This window comes from Oreochromis niloticus, linkage group LG1 (assembly GCF_001858045.2).
Source record: "Oreochromis niloticus isolate F11D_XX linkage group LG1, O_niloticus_UMD_NMBU, whole genome shotgun sequence".
Taxonomy (NCBI): Eukaryota; Metazoa; Chordata; class Actinopteri; order Cichliformes; family Cichlidae; genus Oreochromis; species Oreochromis niloticus.
The window spans coordinates 26761127-26775609 of record NC_031965.2 but is presented as its reverse complement, the minus strand read 5'-3'; the positions used below and the strand labels follow the sequence as shown (position 1 = coordinate 26775609).

Genomic DNA, 14483 nt, shown 5'->3' with positions numbered 1-14483 from the left:
GGGTCAGTTTCTCACACTTCTGACAGGGTCACACACCTCTCCTCTCATTATTAACCTGCAGTAAAATGCCACATAGCCAAACACTCAGAGTGCATATATAGGTGTGTGTGAAAGATTAAATCACAGGGAGAGTATATGTGAAAAGAAAAGCTGGAAAGCTGTCCGTGTGTGGGAAGGAAAATGAAAGACAGCGACGTAAAGAAATTCAGGTACATGTAGGAGTCTTTAGAGAGACTGATAGAGAAAGGCTGATAGAAAGGGAGTCACTTTCTTGTTTGTGCGTATGTGCATGTCCTTGGGGTATTACCTATCATATTAACAATTTGACAGACTGCCCAGACTCCTCTCCAATTTCCCGTCAATCAAGCACATTCAGCCAACAATATCTTATACTAAACAATGAAACCACCCTGGTACAGTTCAAACATGCTGCCCCTGTTTAGGACAGTTTAATGTATATATATGAGCATTCAGCACCATTTAATAGTTTCAACCCTCATGGCTCCCATCTGCAGCCATTTCCCTACAGACGCTTCCAGCTGCACACTGGTGGTGTTCACTTTAATTTGATTACATTATGTAAAACTGCCACAAGAGAGTAAAGAAATCATAAATATTTTATTTTATTTTAGCATTTTTGTGTGAAAACTAATGGATGAAGTGAATATACATGTTTTTTAAAAGAGACTTAAAATGAATATACTGGAACAGCAGAATAAAAGACTGAGATGTAAAAAATACATTGCACCAAAAGACAGAGATGTGTATGTGCTTACACAGATATTCTGGACTTTACTTTTTGCTCCCATGATTCATAGTATGCTGGTAGAATTATAAAAATTAAATCCTCTCTAAATTCCATCACAGTTACTGACAGGATTATACTCCTTCACTGTGTGTGTGTGTGAGAGAGCGAGAGGAGACAGGTGATGAGACTCCCACACTCTGGTCACTGCTACACAATAGGATTAAGACCAACACATACCTGTGTGTATGTATGTGTGCTAGCTGAGCAGTGACCATTGGGGAGAGTCTCCTGAATGATAAACAGTGTGTTCTTCTGCCTTTCCTTTGTTCCCTCTTTCTTTGTCTTTATCTACCTCTACATCTATCTTTCCAACCATCTGGACCCTTGGTCTACCCCCCACCCCCTACCCATTAGCCCCCAGTGCCAATACATACAAACATACAAACACACGTATGTAGAGTACTTCACATATATACAAGATGTATTTTGAATATGTTATGTGTGAGTAATACAGACTTCAGGCAATGCAAGTATTGTTTAAAGCCCGGTAAAGTTTGGTATTGTAAGAAAAGAATACATGGAAAAAGCCTGACTTACAGTGCTTGTGTGCTATATCTATCAATCCTCTTTGTAGTTTTGTTATTAATAGCTGCTGCATGTAAAGGACCTGATGGGTAAAGATAGCTGCTTTGGTGTCATTGGAGGTCTTTGAATTTTTAACTCAACCGCATCTTTTTTGTTGTGTCTGCTAATGACCTTTGCTCTAAATTTACTGAGTTTACAAACTCTGTTACTTTTTCCCACTAAAGATTTTTATTGGGGTGGATTACATTTCAGTGATGCTCCAATGTGCAGAGTGGAAAAGTCAGGGAACAATTAAGGGAGAACGCAGTTAAAATTGATTAAACTGGGTTTCGTTTTCATTGACAAGCCTAATACCTTGTGATGCAAAGGGCATTTTTTATGTGCAGTTGAATCCCTGGGTAATGTCTTCATCCACTGGGTAAAACTGTAAGAGAAAATAATTTAATAAGATATTACATTTATTTAAAAAGGTGTCATGAGCACACATGAATTTATTATCTTTACAAAAGTGGTGCATATGCACTTTTCTACCTTTGTGTATGCACACAACTTTACTTACAACCATTATATCTAAAAAAGTTTAATGTAACAGATTGTGTTGGGTGGGTAATATAAAGTAAAACTATGAGTGCACATATCGAGTTGAAGAAAATACAGTTGTAAATTGTATATGCATATAGACATCATCCCTCCTACTGCTACAGTTTCCTGCATACTGCCTACTATATTATATACTGTAACGTAAAATAAAAGCAAATATGTCACAACCCCCCTAAAGCATGTGTGATGACTCTGTGTAACCATGAATGTATGGCCTTTAAGACTAATAATCTGGCATGTTCCCAAGGCATACACATAAAATAAGTTCAGTTCGGTCTCCTTATATTTTTAAGGAAAAAAGATATACATATGTGAAGTGTAGTGCTGTGCATGTGAGTTTGTGAGTGGGTGTGTGTCTGTGCCTCCCCACTCCCCCCAGGCTTACTCCATCAACCTCCCTTCACTAACAGCTGTCTCCCCTCATTTACATGCTCTCTCCACCCACTAATGGAATTAGCCACAAGTTTCCTGAGGTGAGGCAACATGCAGACACAAAGACATATAGACACAACTGTGTGCACTGTATTTGTATCCATATACAAAATGTTTTTGCTTGTTCTATTTTTGTGTGTATGTTAGAGATGGACTGCAAAGGTCAAACAAAAGACACAGCTAAATTCAAAGCTACTCTGTCAATATTCTGAAGAAAAATAAAAAAACAGGGGTTTCTTCCGCATCAAAGGCCAGCCACCAGAAAGTTAAGCAGCAAAAAGAATAACCTAGGACAAAACAGGAATGTCTAACAGAAACTGGTGAAGTCACCTCACCTGTTGTTTAGCCCATGTTTGATTTAGTGGCTCACACTCACATTTCTATGAATTTCATTACATTACATGTAGTGTCTAAGCTCCAATCTGAGGTGGTGGCATTTAGGACAGTAGTAATGGCCACTTTCCATTCAATTATACAGCAAGTTAAAAGTAAAGAAAACTAGTGAGAACTAGTGGTTACTACTGGTGTTGCTGGTGCCTGGGTACTATGCATTGTATAACTGCAGCGAACTACAACATAGCTCAAAATTGCAAACTAAATACTGTTTTACTTGAGCAGCTGTTTGTGTGACGATTAGGCACACTAATTTCTTTATTGTAGCAAAAGACATCTTGATCCCAAAGAGTATTCTCTCTTTCACTGTTGGACTGCTAAAGAAAATGATGTCTCATGATAGAGTTAAAGGTGAACTGATCCAGATCCAAAACTTTTCCTTCCTATTCTTACCATGACCTTCAAAAAGTTTCAAAGCTCCTGCTAGTGTAGACCTTTTTTTCCCTCTTTCTTTTAACTGTCTCCCCTGGCCCTCTCCACCAATAGGGCTCTGTTTCCTATTGTTTCGTCCTTCATCTCTCTGTCAGCAGATCCCGTCCATCAATAGAGAACTGTCACTCACTAGAGTGACAATTGGCAGCTGTCGATAGTTTAGAGGGTCGCCAGTCTGTATATAGGCTTCAGCTCCTAAAATGCTATCAGCTGCCAATACAAACTCACACATGCACATGCACAGAGAGAGCAAAGACTCACACACACGCATACATGCCTTTTTCTCTTTGCATCCTCATCTCGCTTGATCATCGCTGACATAGGAAAATTTGGTTTGGTAGTAACGATATCAGATCAGATGAGGAAACAAAGAGCCACCTTCTGACTATTCAGTGTTTAGCAGCGTGTATGTGTGCATGCACACACAGACACACACACACACACACACACACACACACTTTATTGCACTGATAAAGGTCTTTGACACAGACAAGAGTCACTGACACATGGCTCCCCCTTCTGGAGACCTATAAGACCCTTGGCAATGACATTGCAATCCCCAGTTACACTGTAGCACATTAACATTCATTAATTGATTCCATCATCCATCTATTCATTTAATCACTCCTCCCTCTTTCTGCTATCCATTTCCCCTCACTTTATCATATTCTTTTTTCTTTCAGTTCCCCAGTCCTTTTTTCCCCACATAGTTTCTAAACTTGTATCCTTCCATCACACCTTTTCCATCTTTGTATCTCTGTTAGATTTGAAAATCAACCAACCGAAGGTAGTGCCAGATGATTACCGGTTGGGTTTTTCACTGATTTGGCTTCATTTTAATCTATTATGATATTGTACTCATTCAATACAGATATTTGGTGAGAGTCAAAATACTACAAGTCACACATACATGTCATAAAAATTCAGATCGTAAGACACTGCAGTTATTTAGAACAGATAAATCCAAAATGCTTCATGGAAAGTAAAGTGAGCGCAATATATAGTACATCCTAGTACCGTATTATGCCGACAGAGCACTTCACTCTCAGACTGGAGGCTTACTTGGTGGTTCTTAGAGCTTCCAAAAGTAGGATAGGAGGTGGCGCCTCAGCTATCAGGTTTCTCTCTTTTGGAATGTGCTCTCTTTTGATTCAGGAGACTGACACTCTCTTATTTTAAGAATAGACTTAAAACTTTCCTGTTTAATAATGGTTGTAGGTAGGACTGGATTTCATGTAAAAGATGGACTGACCATGATGTCATCCATTGCCTGTATAGCAAAGGTCCATTGTGAAGCGTGAAGACTGTTTTCACCTTCGTCATTTTGGTGTTTTCAAATCAGATGTGAGGCAGATCAGACTGATAAATATATGGACAATGCACCTTAATAGGCTAGATACTTGCCAGTGACACAGTAAAGAAAACTCTTCATTACTGTTCTTTTTAACTTGAATCATAATCTAAAATATGAGCTGCTATATTCAATAAGACTAGACAGGTTTCTGAAGCCATAAACCCCTCAGGAGAGTGAGGTCACAACAGAGTCGGAGCTTTTTCTTCTACTTCTTTACTGTCTCAGCATTTTGCAACCACAGTAGTTGACCCCTTCTACCCATCAGACAAAAAATGTAGTCAATTCCACATTACTTTTAAGACAGGGACATTAAGTCCATCTTGTACAATTTGTGGCACCTCTCGCAAGACTATGGCATATATTAGAGTCTAATCAATAAGTGTACAAGTATTATTGTTCCAAAAACATCTTTTATATTTCTTAGACTCTCCCATTCAATGACAGACTAATTGTGATAGTAAGGAAATGCCAAATATACACAAGTTTAGTTTAAAAAGGAACTACAGTTAGGTCAAAGTTAGACGAGGTTGCACCATAAGCTCTAACTGATATTCATGCCAGTTTATAGAATAATACTGCTTTGTTTATCTTCTGAAACAAGCAGGAATCTCTTAAAAAACTGCACATTCCTTGGATTTCGATTATTTTTTACTACCTCCTGCTTTTTTCAAAATGTTAAAGCTCCTTTTTTTAAGAACACAGGAAAGGAAAAGTGACAGTGATGTGCCTGTCTGCTGTTCTTTACGCACACGGCGTCCATCCATATGAGAAATGTGATTACAAATGAGAGCGTGAGTGAGAAAGCGGAGTGTCACAGCTGGCATGGCATCTGGCTTGGCATATCGTTGCCCGGCCTCGCCCGCTGCCTGTGCGTTCTAATGTGGCTGTCGACAAGCCCATTAAGAAGCTATTACTAAATGCTCTGTCTCTGCTCCTCTTCCACGCCTTACAGCACAGGCCCGAGGGAATGCCAGCAACATGAAGGAGAGGAAAAGGGGAAGAGAGACAGAAAGAAAGGGAAAAACAGGTTGGGGAAAGACAATGGTGCCACATCAATACGGACAACTGGAAGTTTCTGACTTAATAACTTTATTTAAAGATAAAACTGGTGTTATATTGTCATGCCACTGTCTATAACAGATAGTAAAGGCTCTGAAACAATGTTATAGGGATTTAGCCATAGGGAGAAGTGTTGTGAAGCCATGTAGGATTAAACTAAACAATCCAGAAAAATGTGTTTCTCAAAGCAGCTGATGGAACAAACAAGCCCATCAGTTGCTCAACTTGAGTTGCAAATAATAGCCTCAAAGATGAAGTTCATGGATCCTGTGGACACATACCATTAAAATAGGTCATTACATTAGAATCTTTTGTGTCACACATTTCCACCTAGTGACCTAATTTACTGGAGAAAAGCTACCACTCGGCCTCCTAGAAAACACACCTATGGTGTCATTTGAAAATCCTATGTTGCTTTGTGTTGAAGTTGTTGCATTCACAGGATTTTCACTAAACTTACTCTGACCTTGAGGTCAAGGTCACTGACAGTCAAAGTCATTCAAGATATTTTATAGATGCACCTATGCTATTCATTTGAAGCTCCTATGCCACCTTGTTCTCGAGTTATCGCATTCACAAGATTTTCAGAAAACCTGACCTCCATTGACCTTTAGGTTGAGGTCACTGAGATTCAAACTTATCTGAGATTTTTAGTAGATGTACCAATGGTATCAATTTGAAGTTCCTATGTCGGCTCGTTCTCGAGTTATCACATTCACAAACGTAGGCGTCCACCCTGGCTGCCAGGCCATACGTTTGGCAGGGGGACAGCAATACTCCATCAGCCTTTTACGGCTCAAAAGTGGATTTGTTTTGGTTTCTAGAAAAATAGAAACATTCAAGTATCCCTAGCAAGACAGCATGATACTTATTTTTTTGTGCCTATAAAACACTTTCAAGGATAGAGCCTAATCGGTATTCTTCATATGACTTATTTAGTGAGTCAAAAATACACAACAGTGGCAGTACAGATTAAACATTTACACTTTCACTACTGTTTATGTTCAGTACCACCATCTTGCATTGCTAACTAGGTATGTCAGTCTGCTCTGACTTTCCAATTGGGAGCTCCAGGTTGAGGGGTTTTTCAAAATTAAAATCTGTCGGTCTGTTTCAGACATTCCTCTTTTCACTGTGACTACTGTTGCATGCCAGAAAATCGAGCTAGTTCGTTTTAACTAAAACTGACAGATGAATTGTAACTTTAAAAGTGATTTTAATTTTTGAAGACCCGCTCTTACAAAAAAGTTTTAAAAATATAGCATCTTATTCATGTGGGTGATGAATCCTAGAATGTTATTCCCATTTCCTGGATTTTTAAAGGTGTACATATCCCATTATGATTCCAATACTCACAAGAGACTGTGTGCAATTTCCTGCTCTGTGTGTGTGTGTGTGTGTAAGAGAGAGAGAGAAAGTGTGTTTGGAGCGATGAACTGCTCTTTTCATGAGTGACTGTGACAGGTTTCTCATCAGGCCCTGAAGCCTCCTTGCAGTTAGAGACCATGTACAGCTCAGTCCCCAAACAACAAGCACACATGAACACATGCTGAAACGGGTGATGATTCAAAAGACTTTTCCCATTAAAAAAACAGCATATCGGAGCAGTAGTTGGTACCACGTGTTTGTGTGTGTGTGTGTGTGTGTGTGTGTTTGTGCATCTGAGCCGACTACTGGAACTAAGCGGGGCTCTTAATCACGGCTGTAACGGGCAACATTACCAGCAGCGGCAGCAGGCTAATGATGAATGCCCGAGTCTCTGTGCAAACCCTGACCTCCTTTTCTGCTGTGATGCACAAAAAGCTCTACTTCTCTCATCAAAAATTACAAACACACACACACACAGGTATTAGATTACACCAACGCATACATCTTAACAAACAACCGAAGCAAACAACCATGTATTGAACAAAAAATTGCTTGTACTCGCACACACACAAACACAACTTACTGCTCCATAGAAGGTGATTTACCTCCAGCCAGCCTGCTCAGGAAATGTGTGTGTGTTTGCAGGTGTGAAAGAATACAACTTCCATTGCTAAGAGAATCTAAAAAGTTGTGTCAAGTCCAGATATATTAAATGTGGAACCGAAACGGTAAGAGAATGATTGAGAGGTAAACACGAGAAAAAAAGAAGTGGAAGAAATATCAGTAGTGGTAACATGAAATGTAAATGAGAGAGGAAGAGAAATTGAAATAAAAGAGGGGAAAAAAGATCAGCAGATGAAAGAGACAGATGGTAAAAAAAAGATGTAAACAAGAAAGATTTTGCAACGCAGAGAGTGAGTAGTTATAAACGAATGTAAAGTTTTGATGAAGGACAAACTAATGTCAGGGAGTTGGGCGGTTTGGGCTTCCTGCTCCCCGGCTAGCACATGTGATCCCGCCTGTCACTCACACTCCATCGCCATGACAATCATCATAATGCCGACGCCTGGAGGGAGGGACAAGCCTGTCCTTGTAACAAACAGAAGCCCTCCGCAATCTGACGCCGACAACTGTTGAGAACACACACACACACACACACACGAACATGACAACCGTCATGTAGTGCTGCCACATAAATAGACAAATATAAAGCAAACTCCACTGTAGATTTATAATGAAAGCTCTTTTCAGTAACAATGATGTGATTTGATATGCTACTGTCACCCTTTCCAGACCATGCTGCATACATTGTCAAACTCATTCATTGCATAATATGCAGCATGTGGTCATCTGTGCATTTGGACAGGTGTGTAGGTGTGTGTGTGTGTATGTCACATGTGTGCCTATACATTTATTTAGCCGAAGCATTCAAACAATACACGTGAGTGTGTGACTGGTGTGTTCACATATCATACGTGTGTGTGACAGACAAGTGAGACAGAGACAGAGAGACAGTGCGTATGTGTGTGCGAGTTGGCCACAGGGTAGGAAACAGGGACTTGTCAAACTGAGGAAGAGATGGCAAACTGGATGGTGATGCCAGCTCAGTGTGACAGCTTCTTCACATACACACACACTCACACATACACACATGCTCTAGCCCCCCAAACCTGCCCTTGCCCATACTATAGAGCTGTGAAAGCTGGGATACAGAAAGAAAACGAGACTGGTGGAACCTCCCTTTAACTGGAGGCTAATTAGTGTGTGTGTGTCGGTGTGTCTGTATGCGTGTGTGTCTCTGTGAGTGTGTGTTTGTGGTGAGATGGGGTTCAAAATGTCACATCAATTTGTGGCTCCGCTGTTTCTGAAAGAGGCCAACCCCACTGCCACTTAAGTTTAGCACATCAGTGAACAGCATAGCGGCAGACAGGACACATACATGCGTCAGTACACACACATGAAACCATTCTAATCCAATAATTACAGACCTACTTAGAACAGCAAGCACACACATTTTTATTGGGCTATACAGATGTAATTTAACTTGATAGACAATTTACAACTGCTTCAGATGGTGACTCTGGAACATGTACTAAACTGCTGCTGCAAAACTATTCTTTTTGAAAAACAATGTTAAAATGCTCAATTAGTCAACATCCCATGCAGTAATATTAGATAATTACACATGCTGACATATGTGTTAATTTTAAATACTAGATGGCAGCTCAATACAGCTTGAGAAATTCACCATGTGAATTATAATAATAGTAATATTGATAATATACTGATAAGCTTGCATCTCTATCTCCACATATACACAAAGATGAGTTGAAATCAGTCTTTTAGTAGGATGCTTCACTCCACATTATGGTGGAAAGAGTCAGCAGAGGTAGAGTTGCTGGTTAGAAACCCCCAAGAGTGACCTGGCCAGGGAGTCAGACTACTTTAACCACTCGTCTCCATTAACAGGCTCGCAGATATTATCATGTTCCCAGGGGAACAGGCGTGCTCTAACCAACCATTTAGCCTCTCCCTCTCTCCACTCTCATGTCTCCTTCTCTCTGCTGTGATGTTATACTATGAAAGAAGACAGCAGAGAGAAAAATATGAGATTGATTTATTTGCTTCAGTGTTCTTTGGGATGGAGTTCTCTCCCACACTTTCTCTCCTGTTTCTCTCTCTCTTTCTCTGGAAACTGAAACCAATTAGTGGGCAGAGCACTTGTAGTGGGGAATGTAGGGCAAGCGAGGAGTAATAAAAAAGTATTGACTTTTCTGTGACTGTATGCGGCGTGAAAGGGGTGCCGCGGCCTTGTCCGACATGAAAGGAGCTCCATTAATTTCACTTATTTCTCCCAGGCCCCTGTCAGGAGGCCCTAATGCGTCCCAGGCGCACTTCTCACATGCAGGCACTCAAGACAGCACGACACAGCTTCAGCCTGGTTACTAAATGAGTTTACATTATATATCAGTGAGGGAGAGAGAGAGAAGTGCAAGAGAAAAGAGTCATTTCTAATTCTGTGGTTGAGACACAAAGCGAGGCCTTTCATACATGGCTTATTTGCCCCAATCTCACCTCCCCATCCTGCTGAACTCTTGCTTTCTTTCACTTGTTCTGCATCATGCAAACACACAGTCCCAGAAAAGAATGACCTACAGTATCAAAACAGGACCACAGCAAATCGGCAAGACCATTTTGATTTACCTAATCATGCCTTTCCTTTGGGACATCATAAGATACAACACAAGGTCTTTGTATTGAGGACTTGTGCAAGATTTCTTCCACATAGGTCAAATAGTAAAAAAAAGTTAAAAAGAAAGAAAGCGTGTGCAATTTTACTGCACGCAAAGATAGCTACTCCGAAGCCCAACAGTTTGAAGAGGTGTTCCTGCATTTTTACAGCTTTATCACATTTATCAAAAAGATTATCCCAGATCCTCCTTAATTAAAAAAAAGCAAAAAACCACAGCAAAGACAGGCTTTTTGAATTTTTCTCATTTTGCACTTAATGATGACCTAATGCCACCAGCTAAATTACATTTATCTGGAATTCCAACAGTACTGAGTGAGTGCATGTAACCTTGTGTCTGCATGCTTGCATACACTGTATACGTATGCTTGAGGTACACACACCCCATGAGTATCTGTGTGTGTGTGTGTGAGAGAGAAAGAGCGAAGAGTGAGAGGCTATCTGCAGACAGAAACTAATCAGTGTGTGTGAGATAAGAAAGCAGCCTTTATGGTGTATGGTAATCAGCCCCCCTCGGCCTGCCACCGCCATGCATAATCACCACGACTTATTCACATGATTGATGAAATATGCGTCTGTGAAATCTGAGCCGCTTTTGTTATCATCCTGTTTTTCCCCGCTCCCTTCTCTCTTTCCCTTTCTCTCAATCTTTTTTTTGCCTGATTCAACCTCTCTGTCCCTCTCTATATCTATCGCCTGCTCTGCAGTAACCAAAGATGTTTGGAACAATGTACAAACAAGAAATTACACCCACAGTATGGGGTCCCTCTTACTAACATAAACACACACACACACACACACACACACTCTACACATACTTTCTTCTCATGTGGTAGTTATGTGATACATAGGGCATATATACAAAATTTTTGTATTAAGAAGAATATGGAGAAAAAGTATAAGGGGAAATGGCAAAGAATAAGACAATAACTAAATGAGAAGTACTAATTGTTCAGTCTTGCAAAGAGTGTGAACGGGTGGGCCGGATTAGAGGGGGTTGCTGAGAGTAGAGAGAGAGGGAGAGAGATGACATGATAGATGAAATTAGATACATGCTTCAGAAGACTCATCACTGACATTCAATCACATTAATCTGGAAACAAATGCAGAATTCAAAACTAACATATGAAGAAGAAACAAAAAAAAGCAGCAACTCCTTATGAAAATGCAGTTACCAGAATGAGTGGCTATGGTTGTCACGTGTCTGGCCATGGTGATAAAATATTATTAATAATGAGGGTGTTAGTTCTATACAAAAAGGGTTACCATAAAAAATACAACTATAATGGAAATTAATTAGCATAACTTTTTGTCTTTAGTTACCTCACCTTTTCCATGCTACCAATGTTCAAATGTGACAATCTTCCTACAATTTGTCCATTATTCTCTATCATCATATTGCTATTGGTCATTTCATGATTCTAACAACACATAATACAAAAGTTTAATGAATCTTGTTTAATCCTAGTTTTCTATTAGCCGTTGCAAATGCCCTGTGGGACAAAACAGTGAAATTCTGGTTATCTCCCAAAGGCATTCATAGTGCAAAAGTTCACAAAAATGAAAAGTATCTGATTTTTGCCAATTTTCCACGTCAATTCCAATGTCAGAAGGCGGTTACAGACACTGTTTGACCGTCTGACAAGTATACTAGCACCCTAAGGCTTAGAATAGGAAAGAACTAGGAGAGACAAAGCCTAGGAGGAGGGCTGCAACTAGGACTTTGATTTGGGTTGAAAGTAGGCACTGGGGGAAGGTGGGGGCTGAGACTGAGGGTAAGATTAAGACTTGGGCTGGGGCTGGTGAATTAAGGGCCTCAGCCTCGGGGTGCTATTACACATCTATAATGAGAAACGGAGAAGAGGGAGGCTTGTCTTTGCACCTCGGCACACCTTAGATTAAATATGCACAATTCCCATGCAAAATGGGCCACGAACAGCCGGGACCAGCATTGCTGTCTAATCCCCTGTGCTGGAGTTGTTTCAGCCAGGGTTAACAGGCTCATCAGTCAACACGGGCTGCTTTGCACAGGACATCAAGGCCATTTGCTGGTTTAAGTGTTTGTGATTGCTTCTCTTTCCAGGTCCCATCACCACCCCCAACCCCCAACACATATTCCCACACTGGCTAAGGAACATATGAGACTTTAATAGCACACACATACATGTGCATATACCCAAGTGTGCACATCTTGTATAGTTACAACTGATAAATGGGTGGTTTTTATAAATACACTAGGCTGCTTAGAAAGTTGCAAAAGCCATAACACACACAAAAAAACATAACCTGAAAAAATCGGACTCACACACAGTGATACATACACACCTTATATCTCCAACAGATAGATACAGAATGTGGGTGCTGGATTCTCTGTGCCCATCCAATAAGACAAGCTCCTGGCCTAGAAAAATGAAGCCACTGTGAAAGTGCCAAAAACAGCAGTACATTTGAGTGTAGCCCCAACAGTCAATCAATCCAAATAGACTTCAATGTAAAAAAAATGCATCTGAAGAGATTGAATGTTCAGAGCCTGTTTTTTGGAGACCAAAAATGGCCTGGGTCTCCATGTCTAATCTATAATTGCTATAAATTTAACCATTACATTTGAGTTTACTTAAAGTTAACTGACTGATGGATGCCAACAAATGACTATAGTGGGCAACTGTCTAGCATTGACCTCTTAGAATTTCAATCATGGAACTGGACCTCTATACTTGTGTGCAGTGTTGGTGCCATTTGGAATATGTGAAAAGCACAATTGCTTGTGGTGTGTGTACATCCACGTCTATCCAAGAAGTCTGAGCTTCATTTTTTATAATTGTTGGTCTGCTTCTGATTTTCTTTTTTTTGTTGTTCTTTTTTGTTTTTTAAATTTCTTAGCACTAAATAGCAGGTACTGTATCTATCTTATTTAATAAAGCAGTCAATGCACGCTGCTCCTTAGTTAATGGATATCTGAGGAGTCTACCCTTTTTTTGGGTGGGCTCCTAAGCTACCCAAATACCCATTGGTCACTTCTGGCTCCAAAAACTAAAATAGTGACAGCAAAAACTATATTGTTTAGGCTTCAAAAACCAAGACATGACCTGTTGCAGCTGATGCCTGCCCCTTGCTGAGTCTGATTCTGCTGAAGGTTAAGAGAGAGTTCTTCCTTTCCACATTCGCAAAGTGCTTGCTCATAAGGGGTCATTTGTTTGTTGGGGTTTTCTTTCTAAAACTGCAATCTTTACCTTACTGCATAAAACAACTTGAGGTAAGTTTTTTGTGATTTGAAACTATATAAAACTATATAAATAAAACTAAATAAATAAACCATTGAACAGAATAATGCCATGGGTAATATGTCCATTTTTTATATACAGTCTTTGATCTACATTTTAGCTTCATCACAATCCATTTATCTCTCTCTCTCTCTCTCTATATATATATATATATATATGCACTCAGATATTTTTTACAAGAATGGGGAAAGGGATTTAGAAAAAGCTACTGGTTGGTAGTACAGATGAAGAAGTCAGAAAAAGAGAACATATGCAAATAAAGAAGATAGCAAAGATGAGCAAAGAAAAAGTGATGGAAGGAGAAAGACATCGACAGTGATTATACTACACTATATACAGCATGGTTCAGTGGAGCATATCCTTACAGGGACAGGCAGTCCATTAAAGTACAGGAACCCCTATCCAGCTTGTCTGCCTCCTTTCTCTGACATCTATGTACACATGGAGAAGAAAACATCTACTCAGACTTAAAAACACTTCCATCTTGATTTTGGAATAACTATGATGACATAGCGTTTTATATTGCAGTTAACTTATATTTTCACACCAATACTGCCAATCTGTTAGTGGTTGTGGTGTTTTGTTGGGTGTATTAAGAATAAGAATAAGAATAACTTTATTTAAGGTAACCACACTGAAACAAAAACGACTCCCTTTTTAATACATTATTTTATAGAAATAAAGTTCTACAAAGTCACTCAAGTTAATCTGGTAGAGTTCGGTCCAGAATCTTTTAACAAAAATATCTGAAGTCATTCATTCTTTCAAATCTTACCAAAATATATCTGCTACTTAGCAGATACTGTCCATTTAACATCACGCTGTGTGAACTTGACCCTCACTGTTACTCTGTATACAGTCCTAAATGTCACCATAATGTAAGTGAATTGGTGGGTTAATTGATAAGCCTGAGGTCTCAAGTAGGAAGCGGTGTGGCGGGAAATGCTTTATAGCTGAGCAAATGGCAGGGCTTCAGAGTTT

At 39.8% G+C, this 14483-nt stretch overlaps 1 protein-coding gene across 6 annotated transcripts in view; it reads right to left on the bottom strand.

The window, feature by feature from the left end:
* spata17 (spermatogenesis associated 17) overlaps positions 1–14483 on the bottom strand; it is a 61864-nt gene that overhangs the window by 20062 nt on the left and 27319 nt on the right. Inside the window, exons 11-12 of one of the 6 annotated variants that reach the window (XR_003220069.1) lie at positions 13868–13933; positions 600–1757 (exon numbers count right to left, since the gene is read on the bottom strand). The exons of 1 other annotated variant lie outside the window; for it this stretch is intronic. The gene's annotated coding sequence lies outside the window, so the exon portion shown is untranslated. Of the gene's footprint in view, positions 1–599; positions 1758–8001; positions 8102–8991; positions 9549–13867; positions 13934–14483 lie in introns of those variants that run through there. 4 more of the 6 variants (XR_003220067.1, XR_003220068.1, XM_019359739.2 and 1 more) reach the window with 4 other exon arrangements.